This window comes from Cupressus sempervirens, chromosome 11 (genome assembly GCF_028749045.1).
Source record: "Cupressus sempervirens isolate cs-2001-9-10 chromosome 11, ASM2874904v1, whole genome shotgun sequence".
Classification (NCBI taxonomy): domain Eukaryota; kingdom Viridiplantae; phylum Streptophyta; class Pinopsida; order Cupressales; family Cupressaceae; genus Cupressus; species Cupressus sempervirens.
The window spans coordinates 395300328-395321224 of NC_143128.1; the positions used below are offsets into that span (position 1 = coordinate 395300328).

General features: G+C 35.6%; 2 pseudogenes; both read left to right on the forward strand.

Moving 5' to 3' along the window:
• Positions 1-799: 799 nt before the first annotated feature.
• LOC149529689 (5S ribosomal RNA) lies at positions 800-918 on the forward strand (annotated as a pseudogene).
• A 19107-nt stretch (positions 919-20025) lies between these two features.
• On the forward strand, positions 20026-20144 carry LOC149529690 (5S ribosomal RNA; annotated as a pseudogene).
• Positions 20145-20897: the final 753 nt, after the last annotated feature.

The window sequence follows — 20897 nt, forward strand, 5'->3', positions numbered from 1 at the left end:
TTACCATTTATTCAAATATACATAAATAATCCATTTACATCACTCACATTTTCATAAAGCATAATGAAGTAGGAATGAAGTAAATAACCATAACATTAAATCCAACACATATAACATAATCAGAGATATGTCCAAACATCTATGATATTCGAAATCAAGGTATAACATTTGACCCTCATGTTATCTCAACATGTAACAATAACATGAGTAACAAGTATCTCTTGGATCAAAATATAACAATGTAAATATCTGTAGCACATAACCAGTAAATCCAACATGGAAAATTCATTTCCAATTATTTAAGCATTTAATAATGGTTGTTTAAATAATATTCAAAGACACTTAAAATACATAAGCAAACACAATCATAAATGTGACTAATCACTATTATAGGAACCTAGTCCAGTGTAGTGGGTAATAGTACACAGTGCAATCTCTACACATATTTGAGGGTAATCATGGAACAACATCATGATACCACATCGATCCTAATAACCACTAGCACAAACCTCAGTGAAACCATCTAACACATCATAATCTCATAAATCATCCATACACATAATCAAATCAACTGATATAGTAACATAAATCCAATTACCTCAAAGGTCTAGACCATTCATGGTCCCAAACATGATCACTTCACATAGAAAGATCAACAAGATTGGGTCCATCAAGATGATTTACATAAATAAAATGGGAGAGGAACTACATCCTAGGTTTTGAGTGCTCAATAAGTTGTGTCCTAGATGAGGTGCATTAGGATGCATGCACTAAGCTCAGGGTGCAAGAGTTAGATGTTGGCTATGATCATACCAGAGTTAGTGCAATGGATCCCATCAGAACTCCATAGTTAAGTGTGCTTGGGCCAAAGTAGTATTGGGATGGGTAACCTCCTGGGAAGTCCTGGTGTTGTAGGTTTCCTTTGTGGAACCCCTTTCCAATCATGCATCCTCCCTTTTGGTCTTGCTAACTATTTTCCATCCCAAAACTTGATTTTGTCCTCGAGTCTATTTTGGGTCCCTCAATTCTATTTCTTGTCTTGCGGGTGTTGGAAAGTGGCACCTTTGACTTACAATGTTAAAAAGTTATCAACGTAATTTAAGTGCCATATGGAGATTTGTGCTTGTTTTCCTAACCCTTCCTTTTGAGTACCAAATAAGGAAGATTCTTAATTCTAGATTGCATCAAAATGTAGTCGTTGAGTGTGCTTACGTCGAAGTAGTACTAGGATGGGTGACCTCTCAGGAGGTCTCGGTGTTGCACCCTTTTCTTAATTTTTAGAGCCTTTGGTTTTATCATTGTTATATTCAAACTGCCATTTTGGTTCTCAAGAGCCATTTTTAATCATGCTTCCCCATTCTCTATCAGGTACATTTATTTAAGTCCATTTTGGGTCCTCAAGCCTACTTCTCATCATCCAGGTGTAATAGAGTTGCTGCCCCAACCTTGCAATAACAAAAATTCAACGACTCATTTCAAGCCCTAGATAGGCACTTGTGTCTTTCTTCTTATTGGCACCTTATGAATGCTAGATTAGGCACATTATTATTACCAAAGTGCTTTTTACTTGCTCATTCATTCTGAGTGCTCAATAAGGAACATTTTGAGTTCTACATAAGAGATACTAAACATGACCATAAAATGACATTCCTAAAAAAAGTATTCTCCATATGGCTAAAATTGTTGATATAATAATTAATTTTTATAATGACAAAAAGCTTATAAGATTGGGAAATTGATTCAAGAACTTTCGAGGGTCATAACTTTTGACCCGCATCTTCGTTTTTCTCAAAATTTTCCACATGGCTTCATTAGGAGAATTTTTTTAGAAACTCATGTTTGGCTTCATTAGGAGAAGTTATTTGTATAGAAACTCACACCTTTCTTCCTATTGATGCTTTCTAATTGTCAGAGTGCTCTTTACTTGCTCATACATTTTGAGTGCTCAATATGGTGCATTTTGAGAGCTTGATAAGGTGCATCCTAGATGAGGTGCATTATAATGAATGCACTAAGATCAAGGTGCAAGAGTTATATATTGGGTGCAATCATACTAGTGCTAGTGCACTGAGTCCCATCATAACTCTGTAGTTAAGTGCACTTGGGCCGGAGTAGTATTGGGATAGGTGATCTCCTAGGAAGTCTTGGTGCTGCACCCTTTTTGAGTCTTTGGTCTAGGGATCATATTAATTATGCTAGAATTTTGTTTCTTTGAAGCCCTTTTCAATCATTCATCCTCACTTTTGGTCTTGCTTGGCATTTTTCGTCCCAAAACTTGATTCCATCATTGAGTCCATTTTAGGTTCCCTGAGTCTATTTCTCATCTTGTAGGTGGTTGAAAGTGGCATTTTTGACTTACAAGATTAAAAAGCTAACAACATACTTTGAGTGTTGGATGGACATTTGTTCTTGTATTCCTAATGCTACTTTCTTAGTACTAGATAAGGCACATTCTTAATTCTATAGCTCTATTTAATTCCTCGTACATTGATAGTGCCTTATAGGGCACATTTTGAGTGCTAGATAAGGTACATCCTAGATAACATACATCTTAATACATGTGCTAAGGCCAAGGGAAGAGGGTTTGATGCTGGGTGTGATTATACCAGCGTTAGTGCACTAGATCCCTTCATAATTCCATAGTTAATCATGCTTAGGCCAAAGTAGTACTGAGACGGGTGACCTCCTGTCAAGTCTTGGTGTTGCACCCTTTTCTTACTTTTTAGAGCCTCTAGTTTTGTCATTTTTATATTCACACTGCTATTTTGGTTCTCAAGGCCCATTTTTAATCACGCTCCACACTCTCTATCCTGTACCCTAATTATTTTGTGTCCTTGAGCCTACTTCTCGTCTCTAAGGTCTAACATAGTTGCTACCCCAACCTTGCATTAATGAAAGTTTAATGACTCATTCCCATCCCTAGATAGGCACTTGTGTTTTTCTTCCTATTAGCACCTTCTGAGTGCTAGATGAGGCACATCCTTAATGCTGAAGTACTTTTTACTTGCTTGTTCATTCTAAGTGCTCAATAAGGTACATTCTGAGTGCTAGATAATAGATACTAAAAATGACCATAAATGACGTTCCTAAAAAAAGTATTTTCCATATGGCTGAAACTATTGATATAATATTTGATTCTTATAATGATGAAAAGCTTATAAGATTGGGAAGTTTATTGAAGATTTTCCTAAGATCATAGCTTTTGACCTGCATATCTCTCCTCAAAATTTTGCACATGGCTTTATTAGGAGAAGTTGTTTTCTTAGAAGCTCATGTTTGGCTTCATCAGGAGAAGTTTTTTTTATAGAAACTTGCACCTTTCTTCCTAATGGCACCTTCTGAGTGTCAAATGAGATGTGTTCTTAATGTTGGAGTGCTCTTTACTTGCTTGTGTATTTTGAGCACTTGATAAGGTGCATCCTAGATGAGGTACATTACGATGCATGCAATAATCTTAGGGTATGAGAGTTAGATGTTGCATGTGATTATACCAACGTTAGTGCACCAGATCTTATAAGAACTCCATAGTTAAGTGTAGTTGGGATAGAGTAGTACTAGGATAGGTGATCTACTAGGAAGTCTTGGTGTTGCACCCTTTTTTTAGTCTTTGGTCTAGGTATCGTATTACTTACGGTGAAGTTTTTCTTCTCGGAACCTCTTTTTAATCATGCATTATCCCTTTTGGTCTTGCTCCCTATTTTTTCTCCTAAAACTTGTTTCCATCCTCGAGTTCATTTTGGGTCTCTTGAGTCTATTTCTCATCTTGCAGGTGTTGGAAAGTGGCATCTTTGACTTACAATGTTAAAAAGTTAACAACACACTTGGAGTTTTGTTGGCTTCTGAATTAACAACTTTTGAATAAACCAATGATAAGAACATATACACCTAGGGGTAGCTAATTCCCATGTTAAATGCACTTGTTTAGACACTAGGGCCAAATATAAGGCTATACTCTCTTTCTTCTTTAGGCTCTACAAAACCTAGTCAGGTGGACCTTAGATTATTTATATGGTACCAATGTAAAGGCATATAATTGGATCTAGATAAAAAATAAAATCCCCTAAATATTCTATGTTTATGCAAACATTCATGAACATGAAATAGCTAATAACAGGACACATGAATCTGGTAAACCAAGTGAGGGTAACTCTTTTTAACTCTCAAACATAAATGGGAAAAGGTAATTGATTAAAGATTGAATCAACATAACCTAGGTATGTGACAAAAAAAACATGTAATCTCCAAGCTGATTAGTCCCTTATACATTGGGCATTAAATAAGTCTTAACATACACATGGATACCCAACATACTTAGATATCTGATCTATCTATCTACTTTGTAAATGGACATTTTCTTTCATAAGAACTTTCATACATATCCTCTGGGTGAAACCTACAATCCTATCAATGAAAATAAACATTTACATAACTCTTTGTTCGAATAGAAAATCTATCCAGACATACAACCTTTAGAGATTGCAAAAGGGTCTAAGCTCTTTGTTCTTAAACATAAAACATTGTAGAGAACATAGGAAGGAGATGAGAATCAAAATGAAACTAAGAAAATGAAGCTTTTGTATTAGTCTCATTAAAACCAATATATCATATGTATGCCAAAACTCTGAGAATATACAATGAATGACTGTATCTTATGGATACTTCAAAAGAAACTACAACATGCTATTCAGAATAGAGAAAATACTGAAAAACTATGGTCTTACAGTTATGGAAGAAATTTCAATCAGGCTAGAACCAATAGAGTGGTCACACAACAATGAAAAATTTCCAGAACCAAAAGCTTTAAAAATAGAAATGAAAAAGAATATATAGAGAATAAGAAAGCTCTTAGATTAGATTCTAAATTTGACATGTGTCCTGTTGAAAACTCTTCCTTCTTTTGTGTAATGTCCCCACTTTAGTAGTTGTCCAATTGTGTGACTATTAACCTTTTATTTTATTTTATTTTATTTTATTTATCCCACATTGCTTGTGAAATGTGGTTGACCGGATAAAGAAAAAATAAAAGGAGGGCTTATGGCTATTGTTAGGTAGGTTGAATATGAGAAGAAATTGGATGCATGAGTTACAAATTTGTTCTTGGTATTAGAGGATGTCTATCCTCTCTTGTGACATTCTAGACATCATTCCCTTGGGGTTTGGACTTTGGAATTTATTGCTATTAGCTTCATTAATAGGCAGCTTGGGCACATTTCCAACTACAAGCGGATTGGGTGTTTTCTCATACCATTCTTATTCCTTGTCTGATACTTATGCCATTGTGGAGGAATGTTTTTATGAATAGGTGGATTGGGTGTTTTCTCATACCATTATCATTCCTTGTTTGATACTTGTGCCATTGTAGAGGAATGTTTTTATGAGGGTCTTGGACTAATTGAAGGTAGTTTTTACTATACCAGGACTATAGCATGATACTATTCATATTATTGTAGCAGGAAGTTGGGAAATCATGACTGGAATAACATGTTATAACACTGGAGAAATTAGTGATTTGGAAAGTTTTCTATGTATTTGATTTTATTAGCTTGAAAACTAATATTATTTTAATAGTAGTTCAATCTTCAATTTTTCATAAATTCCTTTTTATTCATGTTATTTGGTTTCAAATCTATGCAATTACATTAAAATCACTATCAACAGTTGGTTCAATTTTTTGGGCATTCCTAGGGTGTCCATTACAGTGGTATCAAAGCTATTAGTTTTGCTATCCTGTGGAGATCTTATAGAGAATTTGGGACAACCAGATAAAGGGAAAACTATTTGACAAATTGTCAAAACACTAAAATCAAAAATTAAAAGGGCTAAGCATTTATGTTTGAGCATGTGATAGGGGCTTTATAATTTCCACAATACTAAAGCATGACAAAGTAGGAGTTCAGACTTGCAGAGTGAACAATCTAGTTCATCTGTACAAATAGACATACAATCTAGTCATACAAACATAGAGGAGATATTCTTTGAACAAGACAATAGTATGGGTCACCGAGAGGACAAGGATACAAGACTAGGAAGAGGCATGAATATCAATCCAAATTAGGAGGATGTAATGTTCATATGGTTATTGGGTACATTAGAGAAGGGGCAACATATGCAACAGGAGTAGAATAGGTGAATGGATATGATGTTGTAATTTATAGGTAGATAGATGGGTGTCAATATTAATCTAGGTGATGCCAACAATGGAAACAACAACAATGGGGGAAATGATATAAAAGGGGGCAGTGACAATTATGGAGGCTGAGGCAACAAAAATAGTCCTAAGAATAACATTAATGGAAACAATGGGAATGAGGCTAATAAATTTAAACATGTTGCACACCTAGCTCAAATAGCAAGATCGGGACCTCTTCTACCCACCTTCCCACCCATAGATCTAGTTCAACTAGTTTATGAACCACAAATTATCAAGTTACAAGATCAATTTAGGAGGGACTGGGAGGCTAGTGGACTAGATTTTTAGGTAGATATTTCCCTCAGAGATTATATGGACTTGAGGATGAGACACATGCCAAGATTAGGAGGGAGAAATTAAAACTTTGATCTTAGAAAGAAAGTTGGGAAACTTTCTTTACCTTATTATGATGCTTTAAGGAAGATGACTACACAAGCTTGGGTGTAGAAGGTAGATACATACTTCCAGTTGAATCCTATGCCTGAGGAGGAGGCTATCAAGTATGTAGCTATTAATTTGGATGGTCCAGCATGTGAGTGGTGGCACCATGGCATGGTAACCTTGGGGCATAATTAGATCACATATTATGAGGAGTTCACTAAGAGACTCATAGAGAGATTTGATACTAAAGATCTCAAGTTATAGTTTAATGAGTTGGTACAACTCAAGTAGTGGGGATTAGTTGAGATGTATATCAATAAATTTTAGAGGTTGTATGTATTGGTCATAGATATTTTAGAGAGGAGGTTAATAGTGTTGTTTATGGATGGACTTTCAGATCCCTTGAGGGGTTGGGTCAAGGGGCATGACCTAGCTACATTACAGGAGGCTACTAAGAAGGCTCACAACTTTAACACCTTCTTCTTTTAGGAGCAGATTTCAACATAGGGATTCATGTATGAAAAGGACAAGGAGAAGGATAAAAAATCTTTTCACAAGAATGCTCAACCAAAAAGGGATAATAAGTTGGATAATGATACCCTTAATTAGTTGAGGAAGAAGAAGCTATATTTTCATTGTAGAGAGCCTTGGGACTTATCTCATAAGTGTTCTCTCAAGGATAAGGAAAATCAAATGGAGTATTTCTCAACAGAGGAGTCATAGTCAAAGAGGGAGGATCAACACTCTAACTCAAACACATATAACACTATAGAGGAGAGCAACATTCCTAAGGATGAGAAGTCATTGATGTGACTAATGGGGCTTAGAAGGCAATCATATTTAAGGTTAGGGGTACAATCTAGGGGCAGAAAGTGATCTCACTCATTGATACTAGGGCTACGCATAATTTCATAGATTCACAATTGGTAGCCAAGAGAGGTTTACAGACTAAGGAGCATGCTGGGTTTAGAGTCATGGTAGCTAGTGGTGACAAATTATTATGCACTTGAAAGATATCTAATCTTCACATTAGATTTGGAGATGGCTATGAGTTGGAGGATGAGTTCTATGTATTAGACATGAGAGATTATGATGTCATCCTTGGTACGACATGGATGGGTTTTCTAGTCAAGTTTATACTCAGAGAAATTGGAGATGAGGTTTTAGCATGAGGGTAGAACTATTGTACTTAGAGGACTTTTAGATGGGAACTAAAAAGTAATCTCCTTGAGGAGAATGCATAGACTATTTCAACATGATGATGTAGAGTGGGCAATAGAATATTTTACTATGCAAGCCTCAAAGGAACCATAGGTAAAGAGTCATCCACTAGAAATGTAGGAGATATTTGATAGGCATGCTAAAGGTTTTGGTGAGATTCCACGTGAGGTTCCTCCTAAAAGGGGAATGGAGCATGTTATTGAACTTGAGGAGGGAGTCAAACTAGTTATGATTACTCCCTATTGCCATCTTAAGAAACAAAAAGATGATATAGAAAAGGTGATTAATGATTTGTTGGAGATGGGGCATATTAGGCCTAGTAAGAGCCCCTTTGCTTTAGTAATAGTATTGGTAATGAAGAAGGATGGGATGATGTACGTGTACATTAATTATAGGGCATTAAATAAGAAGACCATTAAGAACAAATATCCCATCCTACAGATAGATGAGTTGTATGGTGCATGCCTTTTTATGAAGATTGATTTATGGTCAGGGTATCATTAGATCAGGATGAGGGTGGAAGACATTGAGAAGAAAAATTTTCAATGTCACTATAGCCACTTTGAGTTTTTGGTTATGCCATTTGGGCTAACTAATGCTCTTGCTATGTTCTAGAGTTGCATGAATAAGGTATTTGGAGGGTAGCTTAGGAGATTTGTCCTAATTTTCTTTGATCACATTTTGATCTTCAATAAGACTTGGGAGGAGCATTTACAACATCTTGAGATGGTCTCATCCATTTTTGAGAGAGAGTCTCTATAGGCCAATGAATCTAAGTGTGAGTTTGGGTTGACTGAGTTACTATACTTTGGGAATATCATCAACATTGATGAAGTTCAGGTAGATCCCAAAAAGATTAGAGCTATTTTTGATTGGATTAATCCTACAAACCTTACATAGCTTAAGGGGTTCTTTGGTCTCTGTGGGTTTTATAGGAGATTTATTAAGTGATTTTCACAAATTGTTGCACCCTTGACATACCTTACTAGGAAAAGGGCCTTCACATGGATAGGGGTAGCTTAGAGATGATTCAATCATTTCAAGAAGGTAATGTCACCATGTCTAGTATTAGCTCTACCAAACTTCATGAAGCCATTTGAGCTTCATTGTGATGCATCAAGTGATGCGATTGGGGCAGTCTTGATGCAAGAGAAGCATCCCATTGCTTTTTAGAGTAGGAAGATTTGTGGAGTGGAGAGGACCTATAACATATATGATCAAGAGATGTTGGCTATTATGCATGCATTGGCCAAGTTTTGATCCTACCTAGTTGGGGGGAAGTTTTTTATCAAGACTAATCAAAATAGCATCAAATACTTCATGGGCTAGCATGATTTGAATGATAGAAAACAAAAGTGGATTATGAAGTTGTAGCCTTATGACTTTAACATTGAATTTTTTAAAGGTAAGAAGAATGTGGTGGAAAATGCTTTATCCTGGAGACCTCATATTTGTGCTCTAGCTGAGATCACTAGAGATTGGAGAAATAGGATTACTGTAGAGTATGTGAGGGACACTTGGGCTTCTAGAGTGATTGTAGGCACCATATAGGATGATCATTATGTGGTGGTGGATGGATTGATCAAGTTCCAGTGGATATATTTGTTTCCTTCATCACAGTTAGGGAGGTAATACTGAAGGCATTTCATGATGCACCTACAACTAGACATCCAAGGGTCTTTAAGACCTACATGAAGATTCATGAGTGGTTCACATGGAAAGGGCTCAAGGATGATGTTCAAAAGCATGTTAGTGAGTGTGCAATTTGCCATTAGAATAAGGGAGAGCACACATACCCTGCATAATTATTACAACCTTCACCCATTCTAGATAAGAAATGGGAAAGCATTTCTATGGACTACATCATTGGGTTACCATGAGTACAGGGGAGAGATTGTATTTATGAGTATTTTTTGGTAGGAATTGTTTGGATTGTGTGGCATAGATCTTACACTTAGCACTAGTTATCATCCACAGACAGATGGGTAGAAAAAGATTATGAATAAATGGGTGGAAGGATATCTGAGGAACTATGTGACTACACAACAAAGAGCTTAGGTCAAATGGCTACATATGGGAGAGTATTATTATAACACCACTTATCATATGTCCATCAAGATGACTCTATTCATGGCACTATACAAATATGAAGCACCTAGTTTGATGGATCTAGTTTTGGGGGATAGTAGAGTACCCAAAGCCAAAGAATTCTTGTTGGATAGTCAAGATATTTTGAGGGTGCTCAAGGAGAATATACAACAAGCCCAAAATTAGCAAAAATTGTATGATAACCAACACCAGACAAAGCATAGCTTTGATGTTGGCGATATGGTTTACTTGAGGTTACAACCATACAGATAGTCATCACTCAAGAAGAGCAGAGTAGAGAAGTTGAAGCCTCAATTTTATGGACCCTATAGAGTGATTCATAGGGTGGTCAAGGTTTCCTATGAGATTGAGCTTCTAGAGGGTAACTGGGTGCTTAATATGTTTCATGTGTCAAGGCTCAAGAAAGCCATTAGTCAGAGAGTTGTGCCTACTATAGATTTTCCACCATTGGATGAGGAGGGAAAGCTTGTATTATTTCCTCAAGATATTTTGGATACCAAGGAAAGATGCTACTTGGGAGAGTGAGCAGGTGTTACAACAAACAGGACTGAGATTGCTTGAGGACAAGCAATTTCAAAGGGGACGAATTGTAATGTCCCCACTTTAGCAGTTGTTCAGTTGTGTGACCATTAGCCTTTTCTTTTCTTTTCTTTTCTTTTATTTATCCCACATTGCTTGTGAAAAGTGGTTGACCCTATGAAGTAGAAATAAAAGAAGGGCTTGTAGGCTATGACTATTGTTAGGAAGGTTGAATATGAGAAGAAATTGGATGCATGAGTTATGAATCTATTCTTGGCATTAGAGGATGTCTATCTTCTCTTATGACATTCTAAACGTCATTCTCTTGGGGTTTGGTCTTTGGAATTCATTGCTATTAGCTTCATTAATAGGTAGCTTGGGCACATTTCCAGCTACAGGTAGATTGGGTGTTTCCTCATACGATTCTCATTCCTTGTCCAATACTTATGCCATTGTGGAGAAATTTTTTTATGAATAGGTGGATTGGGTGTTTACTCATACCATTCTCATTACTTGTCCAATACTTATACCATTAGAAAGGAATGTTTTTATGAGGGTCTTGGACTGATTGATGATACTTTTTACTATACTAGCACTATAGTGCAGTACTATTCATATTACTATAGCAACAAGTTGTGAAATCATGACTGGAATAATATGTTATAATGCTAGAGAAATTAGTGAGTTGAAAAGTGCTATATATTTAATTTTATTAGCTTGAAAACTAATATTATTTCAATAGTAGTTCAATCTTCAATTTTGCATAGATTCCTTCTTGTTTATGTTATGTGGTTTCAAATATATGTGAAGGCATTAAAATCGCTATCAATAGTTGGTTCAGTTTCTTAGGCATTCCTAGGGTGTCCATTACATTCTACTATTAAAACTGATCTCCTTTTTCCTTTGCTGGCAATCAAAATTGACCTAACTATTGTAGAAATATCTTCTTTAGAATTAATGAGGAAATCCTTTTCTAAAGGAATGTCAAATATCTAATAAGATGTGCAAAAATTTGAATATAATTTTGTTTGTCTTGTTGTACCTTTTGTATGAAACTCTAACCACCTCTATTGACAAAACATTCATTCTAGCAACTGCTCTAAAAAACATTCAATTCTTCTTTTATGGCTGACAGTGCATCTGATCTTATCTCAATTTGATTATAATCTAGTCTCATTCCATCTAAAAACATAAAATCTACATTGCACTGAGATGCCTCTAGAAACACAAAATTGCCTATAGCTTCTTCTGATGAATGCCTATGTAAAATATGACTTTAAAAATGGAAAATTTGGATTCTCCTAGTTTTGGTGGTATATAATAGTCCATATCTCTGATAAAAATGATGCCTTTGAAGTCAATTTGAAAAACTAGGCCCTGGGCCATGAACTAAGAAATTAAATGGAAAAATTTAAAATTACTATATAGTCAAAACTATATATTATCACAAATATCAATTCAAATATTTCAAACTATGCACGTTGAGAAACAATTAGATTTTGAATTTTGAATTTATTTTATTTCTCATCCTTTTCCCCTTGTCACTATGACAGTTGTCAATTTTCCATTGGTTGACTCCCTAGGCAGGACCCACACCTCCTTCACTACATCTGAAATCCATTTGAATTTTCCCCTTACGATCTTATGCCATTTCAATATCATGATCAATTATAGCTTTGTATCATTAAATTTACCTTCTCCCGATCCTATGCTTCATAGTATTGTTGTAGCATCATAAGTCTTTAACTTAATTCCCAACTATACGAGTTTGAAGCCTCTCATAGCATCTTAACCTTGAAATATGGCCTCCTTGACCCTACAATCAACTGTAATATGTATTACAACAATCTTATTGTAATGTCTTAGCATATCAACTTCCTTTTCACAATCATACGACAACTTTGTAGTATTGTAGCCTTGATTTTACCTTATGCTAATCTTATGATGTGCCTTCAAAATCTATGACATGGATCTCCATGTTTGGGCATGATTAATTAGTCAAAAATTATTTGACTTTTCCTCCAACTATCTCCACACAATGGGCCCCTCCATAGACGGGCATCTCTTGCCTTAAAAGGCATGTCCCTCAAAGACACAATAACATAGAAGGATGGAATATAAAAAAGGGTTAAAAATCACTCATTTACTACATGTGGGATATCTATTCCAAAAGCCCCTTCGCCATGGGTTTTCCCTTCTCCTACCTTTGACCACTCTTTTACTTCATCATTGTAGATCTCCTCTACCAAAAACTTTTGTCCCACAATGGACTTTGCTCCAGCTCCCATCTCCCTCCAACCTCTTCCAAGGTCATGGAGCCCTAGTCACCTCTGTCATGGATTCACTTCAACACACACCTCCCTTATTTCATTTCTAGATGCTTGGTACATGTTATCTACCAGTCTTCTTACATAGGGCTTCTCATGAAGGGAATGTTTTCAATGTTGATGGAGAATGTTGGATGCATATAAACACACTACTCAATGTTGATGGATACTTTTACCTTCTATAAATTATCATTTGCAAGCCAATTTTCAATTGAATTGTTGTCATTCTGTAATAAATCATTGCTATCCTTACTGAAATCGATGGGTTGATGAAGATTTTGTAGGAGAGTATAGGTAGACATTGCATCATCGCCAAGAAAATAATGCCCAATCTTCTCAAATGTACTCAACCCCACAATCTCCATGGCTAATAAGAAACAACATTAAAATGTGAAGTTTGGGTTGTTAGGTTTATAATGAATTTCAATAGGATTGCATTTGGATAGAAGATCACCATGAAATAGATCATGACTAGTGGAAGGAAAAATAGAAGTAATTGGTGTCTTCAAACATTTCATCTATGTAATGTCAGAAAAAACAAGGGAATCTTCCCCCATTCATATTATCTTGCACTACAAGTGGTAGGAATAATATGGTTTATGGGTAGGGAATATGTAGAAATATGGTTCAAATAATTATCACTTAAAAAAAATTGTTGCCATCATAAGCCAACATAGGTAAGCTTCAAAGAATGCCATCTTCATCTTAGAATTTTATTCTATAACTTTTTTGAGGAAAATTCCAATTTGTCTTATTTCCCATACAAAGTAGATGAATAATTGGGTAGTAAAAACATGGTCAACATAGCCTTTAGGTCTATATGCCTCTAAAACCAAATTGCTCTAGTGTATTGCTCCATGGGATCTTGCATGAATCTCTAGTAGATGGGGTGAACTTCATTACTTGAAGTGGCAAAGAATAACATAACTTTCCTCTTATGAATAGATATCCTTCAAGGAGTACCCATCACCTTCAAGTATGTTAAATATGTAATAAACATCTCAAACTTATGGCATATAGATTCTTCATATGCCCACTTGACCTCAAATGATAGCATATACATTGTATGATATATTGAAATGATTAGAGTCACTATTTGTCTCCTAAAATCTCAAATACTGCAAATTCTTACCAAGTTGATGGAAGTAGTTGGGGCCCAAAGTGGGTCAATCTAAAAAAAAAATTCAAACTCAAACACTTAACACCTCAAACTAATCAAATGAACATCTAAAACTGACTGGAATCAAATTTGAGAATTGAATCATCATTTAAAACTTGTTTACCCTATTTTCACAAGCTATAATTTTCTGATAAGAGGGCCTATAGGTTGGATTTAAAAATTGATAGAAGCAGATAACTAGGTTTTGAAAATTGACATGCTAATACTTTGTTCTACATTCCTTCACCCTGTCAAATTTCATCTCATGATGGATTCAGAGTCAAATGATATTGACCATCAAAATTGCTCAATTAAAACTACCTGCAAGCAAACATGTTAGAAAATATTAAAGTACATTTGGTTTTGGCTTCGAAAATAGGTCAAATCGATACTTGGAAGCACGAAAATAGGGGTATTAGTTTACTGTCATGAGGGGAATATAATTATGTGATTTGGGCTCATGAAAAATAACAGGGTGCATCAGGAAGGCATGAAAAGTGAGGTACTCAGAATTATAGAACTGGAAACATTAGTATAACTACAATTTTCACAAATGGAATGGCCCTGGGAAAGTGTGCAAATGCACTGGTCAAGACTCAAAAAATGGCACACTTAGAGAATTTTTGGAGTAGAATGTAGTGGTATAAACCATTTGGTCTCATCTTTTAAGGATTTAGAGTTACAACATCTTGAATAGGGGCACAAATCAATCTAAATTTTATGAAACCAGTAAAACTTTATAACTTGCATTTAGAATTGCATTTAAAAACTGTAAGAATTTGGTACAGCTTTGATACCATGTAAGAATTTAACTTAGGGAAAAATTCACCTAGGAACTAAGAACTCAAACAAAAGAAAAACTATAGAGAAAAAATGGATATGATCAATTAGTTAGAGTATGTCCTAATACATTGCTCTATTCAGTATGTGATATTCAAATACACTAGGAGTACCTACATATAAAGACTTCTTAGGAAGCAACTAGAATATGTCTAGAAAGAACTAGGAGATAAGATAAGCATCATGACAACTAAGCACATGCCTTATCCATCATTTTAGATGAGTGGATAAGAATGACAAGGTTGTAGACATCATGTGTTTAATTAGTGTGCTAACTATTGTGTTGTAGACACCATGTGCATAAAAGAGGTGTGGACTCCTATGTTGTCAACATAAAAACTCACAAGAGTGCACATACTCCTAAATAAATAATAAAAAATATGCATTAACCTAAGGAAACTTAAGTAAGTGTAAATAGTGAATAATTATTTACACCAACACCCCCTTAAGTGTGACTTAGGGGAATGCACTTAACTTTACAAAAATAAGGATGAAATTCATAATGGGTCTTGGCTACTAGGCCATGTTAGGTACCCATGTACATAATGTAGAGGAAAATATCTTATAAAGTGGGGAAAGAGGGAAAAACTCATGGGAAAAACCCTTCTCCAAAAAGAGAGATGAAAAGGGATGCATGGATGGATGGAGTAATCAAGACCCCCCCATTATGACATACATCAAGTATATACAAGATAAAAATGGAGAAGGACAAAAATCCCTAAGAGGAAAAAGTCCCCACCAAAAAAGGAGAAGAAGGAGACAAGGTAGTCCCCCCCCCCCCAAATGTAAGATGTCAATTAGTGAGAAATGCTCTAACATAGAAGCTAATCCATGACCTATGAATGATGTTCCTCCCTTTTGGAAGAAACAAATGCAAGGGTACAAAGGAGATCCCTCCCCTATATGGGAAAGGAATCTCTATGATGAAAGGTGTCTTTGAAACTTGTTCAAGTGTCCCTGTGTTGATGCTGATGATAGCTTCCTCCAAAACTCCTAAGAAGAAGTGTAGATCAAACAAGGAGTGATGTAGAACCTATTTCAAAAAACCAACAATCTTGTCTAATGTCAAAGAGACCTCCTTTAGATGCAGTACATAAGTATTCACAATCACATCAGCCCAGAAAGACTAATCATGTAGAGAATGGACATGAGAGTTAGAGTGGGCCGTCACAACAACTATAGAAAGATCATCCTTAGCAAAGAGAAGTGGTAGATCATCAAATAAGTCTTCCAAATCTATTGTGTGTGACTCCACGAATAGAGCTGAAATATCAGACAAGAAGTCATCACCTAAGGCTGGAAGACCATGTGCACCTTGCTGTGCTAAAGTATATGAATTTGCCACTATGGCAATGAATTAATTATTCACCTCAAAGATAAGATGAATATCATCAATAGTGTCTTCCACATCTTCAATGTGAGACTCCACGAATAGGATTGCAAGGGTGGAAAGAAAGTCATCTCATGAAGGCAGAGTAGGAAGACATATATGGTCCTTCTGCACCAAATCCGAAGCATCTATGGTTGGAACAAGATCAATAGGAGTAACAAGAGTTGGAGGTGTGATTTCATCTGAAGAGGAGTCAGCTACAACTGGAGGTATGGGATCTTTTGGGAATGGAGGAATGTTTGGATCTCCATATGTCTCCCAAAGATACATCCAAAGATCATATGGATACCATAACTTGGCAACCACCTTATAATAATCCAAAGAAGAGAGATTGTGCAAATGATAACCAACAGTCTGGTAACAAGTGGCTATTCTTCAGTGTTAGAGATCAATTCGTTGGAACATAAATAAGGAAATACTTCCTTATGCTCTCTTCTTAGATGATCAAGGAGTGTTTCACTCCATTTGTCATAGTTTCTTTTTGTCAACGTAGATCTAACCCCATGCCGACATGTGAAACAAAATTCCTCCATGAGTTAAATCAATGAACCCCCAAAATGGAAAAGAGAATCAAAGAAACCTCCAAAGAATCAAAGAACCCCCCCTAATGTATGATTTAGGCACTTGATAGCCACTTGCCAAATTAGGGCCTATTTATGAAAGCAATATTTCTATCTACAAAACCTATAATTTGATTTTAGATCTAGAAATTAGACAAAAAAATATGCACATTCAAAAAAAATGAAACCTGATTTGGAGTCTAGATGAGCTTGTACTAAGCATTTTAAGTGATAAAAATTGAAATTTTCAAGTTGCAAAAAATTTTAGGAATAGAGATCTCAAACCACCTACACTAATGTGTGGATCATGAAATTGTACCTTGAAACAAAAAAAATTGCTTGCAAAAAGGAGTCCGTATGAGGGAGATATCATTGTTTGAAAATTGTTGCTGCTATTATTTTTTTTGAATCACTGCCATGCCTCCAAAAAATAAATGGCTCTAGATTTTGCCTCAAATATTTCATTTGGATGAAACAAAATCTAATTTGGGGGTTTTTGGACCTTTTGAATGTGATGCAAATATCTGATTTCTTCACTTGCAAAAAATCTCTCCTATGGCCAATTTTTTTATAGAAAATAATGCAGATCCAAAAAAAATAGCAGAGATGCAGATGAAAAAAATGCAGATCTAAAAATTAGCTGTACAAATCTGAAATGATCATACCCATGTTGAAAATTAGTCCTTTGAGTGCCCATTTGCAAATTTTTTTTTGCCTCACATTTGACTTTGGCATAGGGTAGGCAACTTTATAGCTAATTTTCACTAAATTGATGTTCCAGATGTAATTGCGAGGTCCATTCTAGTTCTAGACACTCCCAATTTTTATGATACTTTGGATTCGGGTCGAGGTGCTGAAGCAAGAATGATGTTGAATGGCTATGTGATGAGAAAATATCTAAGCTTTAATACCATGTAAAAATTTGGTATACCTCTGATACCATGTAAGAATTTTCATTAGGGAAAAATTCACCTAGGAACTAAGAACTCAAACACAAACACAACTAAAGACCAAAACTGGGTATGATCAATTAATCAGAGTATGTCCTAATACATTGCTCTGTTTAGTATATAATATTCAAACACACTAGGAGTGTCTATATATAAAGGCCTCTTAGAAAGCACCTAGAATATCTCTAGAAAGAACTAGGTCATAAGATAAACATCATGACAACTAAGCACATGCTTTATCCATCATTCTAGATGAGTGGATAAGAATGACAAGGTTATAGACACCATGTTCTTAATTAGTGTGTTAACTCCTATGTTGTAGACAACATGTGCATAAAAGACATGTAGACTCCTATGTTGTTAGCATAACAACTCACAAGAGTGTACATACTCCTAAATAAATAATAAAAATATGCATTAAACTAAGTAAACTTAAGTGTAAATAGTGAATAATTATTTACACCAACAAAAATTGATCAAATAGATTTGTCACAGGCTCAAATCTAGAACATAGAAAGTGTCTAACATCTAGAATACAATGCAAAAGGAAATTTATTAGTATGGTCAACAAGGTCAAATTTGTAATCAATCAAATAGAGCCTATCCAAATTTAAGGCAATATGCATCAACATGACAAAGATAAGTAACCAACTTTGAGGGATGCAAAACATAGTCAAAACATATTGAAATGACATGAAAATTGAAACATAGGTTCACTAATATGTATAAAAAAGATTCCTAAAGTGGAGTCATAAAAAATAACTAGATGTAAGATATTAAAATGAAAACTGGGCTTCTTGTCACTATTTGACACTTTGGCAAAAATGCAAAATTAAACACTGCTCAAAACATAACTTCACAGAATGACTTGGAATGACAATTTATCATTATAGGATACATAGACATATTGAATGCAAATCATTAGAACTATAAAAAACCTCTTAGGTCTTGAAAGGACAGATGGGTATACAAGCAAGAAAATGCATTTATAGGGATCAAAATGACTCAAAATTTGGAATGGTACTCAAAACAACAATGCAATTTTGAGTCCCATTAAGTGCTAGATAGACATTTTTACTCATTTTCCTAATGCTGCCTTTTGGATACCAGATAAGGCACATTCCTAATTCTGGAGCTCTTTTTACTTCCTTGTACATTGATAGTGCCTTATAAGGCACATTTTGAGTGCTAGATAAGGTGCATCCTAGATAATGTGTATTATAATCTATGTGCTCAGGTTAGGGCAAGAGGGTTTGGTGTTGGGTGCAATCATACAACCATTAGTGTGCCAAATCCCATTAGAACTTCGTAGTTAAGAACACTTGGGATGGAGTAGTATTGGATTGGGTGACCTCATGAGAAGTCTTAGTCTTGCACCCTTTTCTTTACTTTTTAGAGCCTTTGGTTCTATCATTGTTATATTCACACTATCATTTTGGTTCTCAAGGCCCATTTTTAATCACGCTTCCCTATTCTCTATCTTGTACCCCAATTTAAGTTTGTTTTGGGTCACCAAGCCTACTTCTTGTCTCCCAGGTGTAATGAAGTTGCTGCCCCAACCTTGCAATACTAAAAACTCAATGACACATTCCCAATCTTGGATAGGCACTTCTGTCTTTCTTCTTGTTGGTGCCTTCTAAGTGGTAAATGAGGCACATTTTTAATATTAAAGTGATTTTTACTTGCTTGTTCATTTTGAGTGCTAGATCATGCCCAACTATAAGGCCTTCTAGACTACAACCAAATATAAAATACATTCAAATCCAGGATCCAACTTCAATTTTTGATTTACAGACAAATCTGCTTCCAATTTTTTCTCTAAGTTCTCCTTTGGTTGTTGTTCTTTGTGTTGTGTTTCCACTGTGTTAACTCCTACAATGTGGTTTGAATAGCTAGGTGTGCCCTTGGCCCTAGTTTTTCATCCCTCCTTGTGTCAGATAAGGTACATTATGGGTGCTAGAAAAGAGATATTAAACATGAATATAAAATGACATTTTTCTCCATATGGTTGAAACCATTGGTATAATAATTAGTTCTTATAATGATGAAAAACTTATAAGATTGGGAAATTGATTCAAGAACTTGCAAGGGTTGTAAATTTTGACCCACATCTCTGTTCTTGTCAAAAATTTCCACATGGCTTCATTAGGAGAAGTTTTTTTTTAAAGAAAATCATGTTTGGCTTCATTTGGAGAAGTTTTTTATATAGAGACTCACACCTTTCTTCCTATTGATACCTTTTGCATGTTGGATGAGGTGTGTTCTTAATGTCAGAATGTTGTTTACTTACTCATGCATTTGGAATGCTTGATAAGGTGTGTCCTAGATGAGGTGCATTATGATGCATGCACTAAGCTCAAGGTGCAAGAGTTTTATTTTGGGTGTGATCATACTAGCATTAGTGCACTGGATCCCCTTAGAACTCCATAATTAAGTGTGCTTAGTCTGGAGTAGTACTAGGATGGGTGACCTCTTTAGAAGTCCTGGTGTTGCTCCTTTTTTCAATCTTGGGTTGGGGCATTATATTACCTATGCTAGAGTTATGTTTCTTAGAACCCCTTTTCAATCATGCATCCTCCCTATTGGTCTTTCTTCCCATTTTCTATCCCAAAACCCGATTCGATTCTTGAGTCCATTTCGGGTCCCCCGAGTCTATTTCTCTTCTTGTGGGTGTTGAAAAATGGCACTGTGACTTACAACATTAAAAAGTTAATGACACACTTTGTATGCTAGATGGAAATTTTTGGTCATCTTCCTAATGATGCCCTTAGAGTACTAGGTAAGGCACATTCTTAATTCTAGAGCTCTTTTTACTTCCTTGTGCATTGGTAGTGCCTTGTAAGGCATGTTCTAAGTGCTAGATAAGGTGCATCATAGATAACATGCATTCTAATGCATGTGCTAAGGTCAAGGAAAGAAGGTTTGATGTTGTGTGTGATCATAGAAGTGTTAGTGCATAGAATCTCATATGAACTCTATAGTGAAGTGCGCTTGGGCCGAAATAGTATTGTAATGGGTGACCTCTTGGGAAGTCCTAGTGTTGCACCCTTTTCTTACTTTTTAGAGACTCTAGTTCTATCATTGTTATATTCACACTTTCATTTTGGTTCTCAAGGCCCATTTTCAATGAAGCTTCCCCATTCTCTATCTCGTACCCCAATTTAAGTCCATTTTGGGTCCCTAAGCCTACTTCTCATCTCCTAGGTGCAACAGAGTTGCTACCCTAACCTAGCAATAGAAAAAAGTCAATG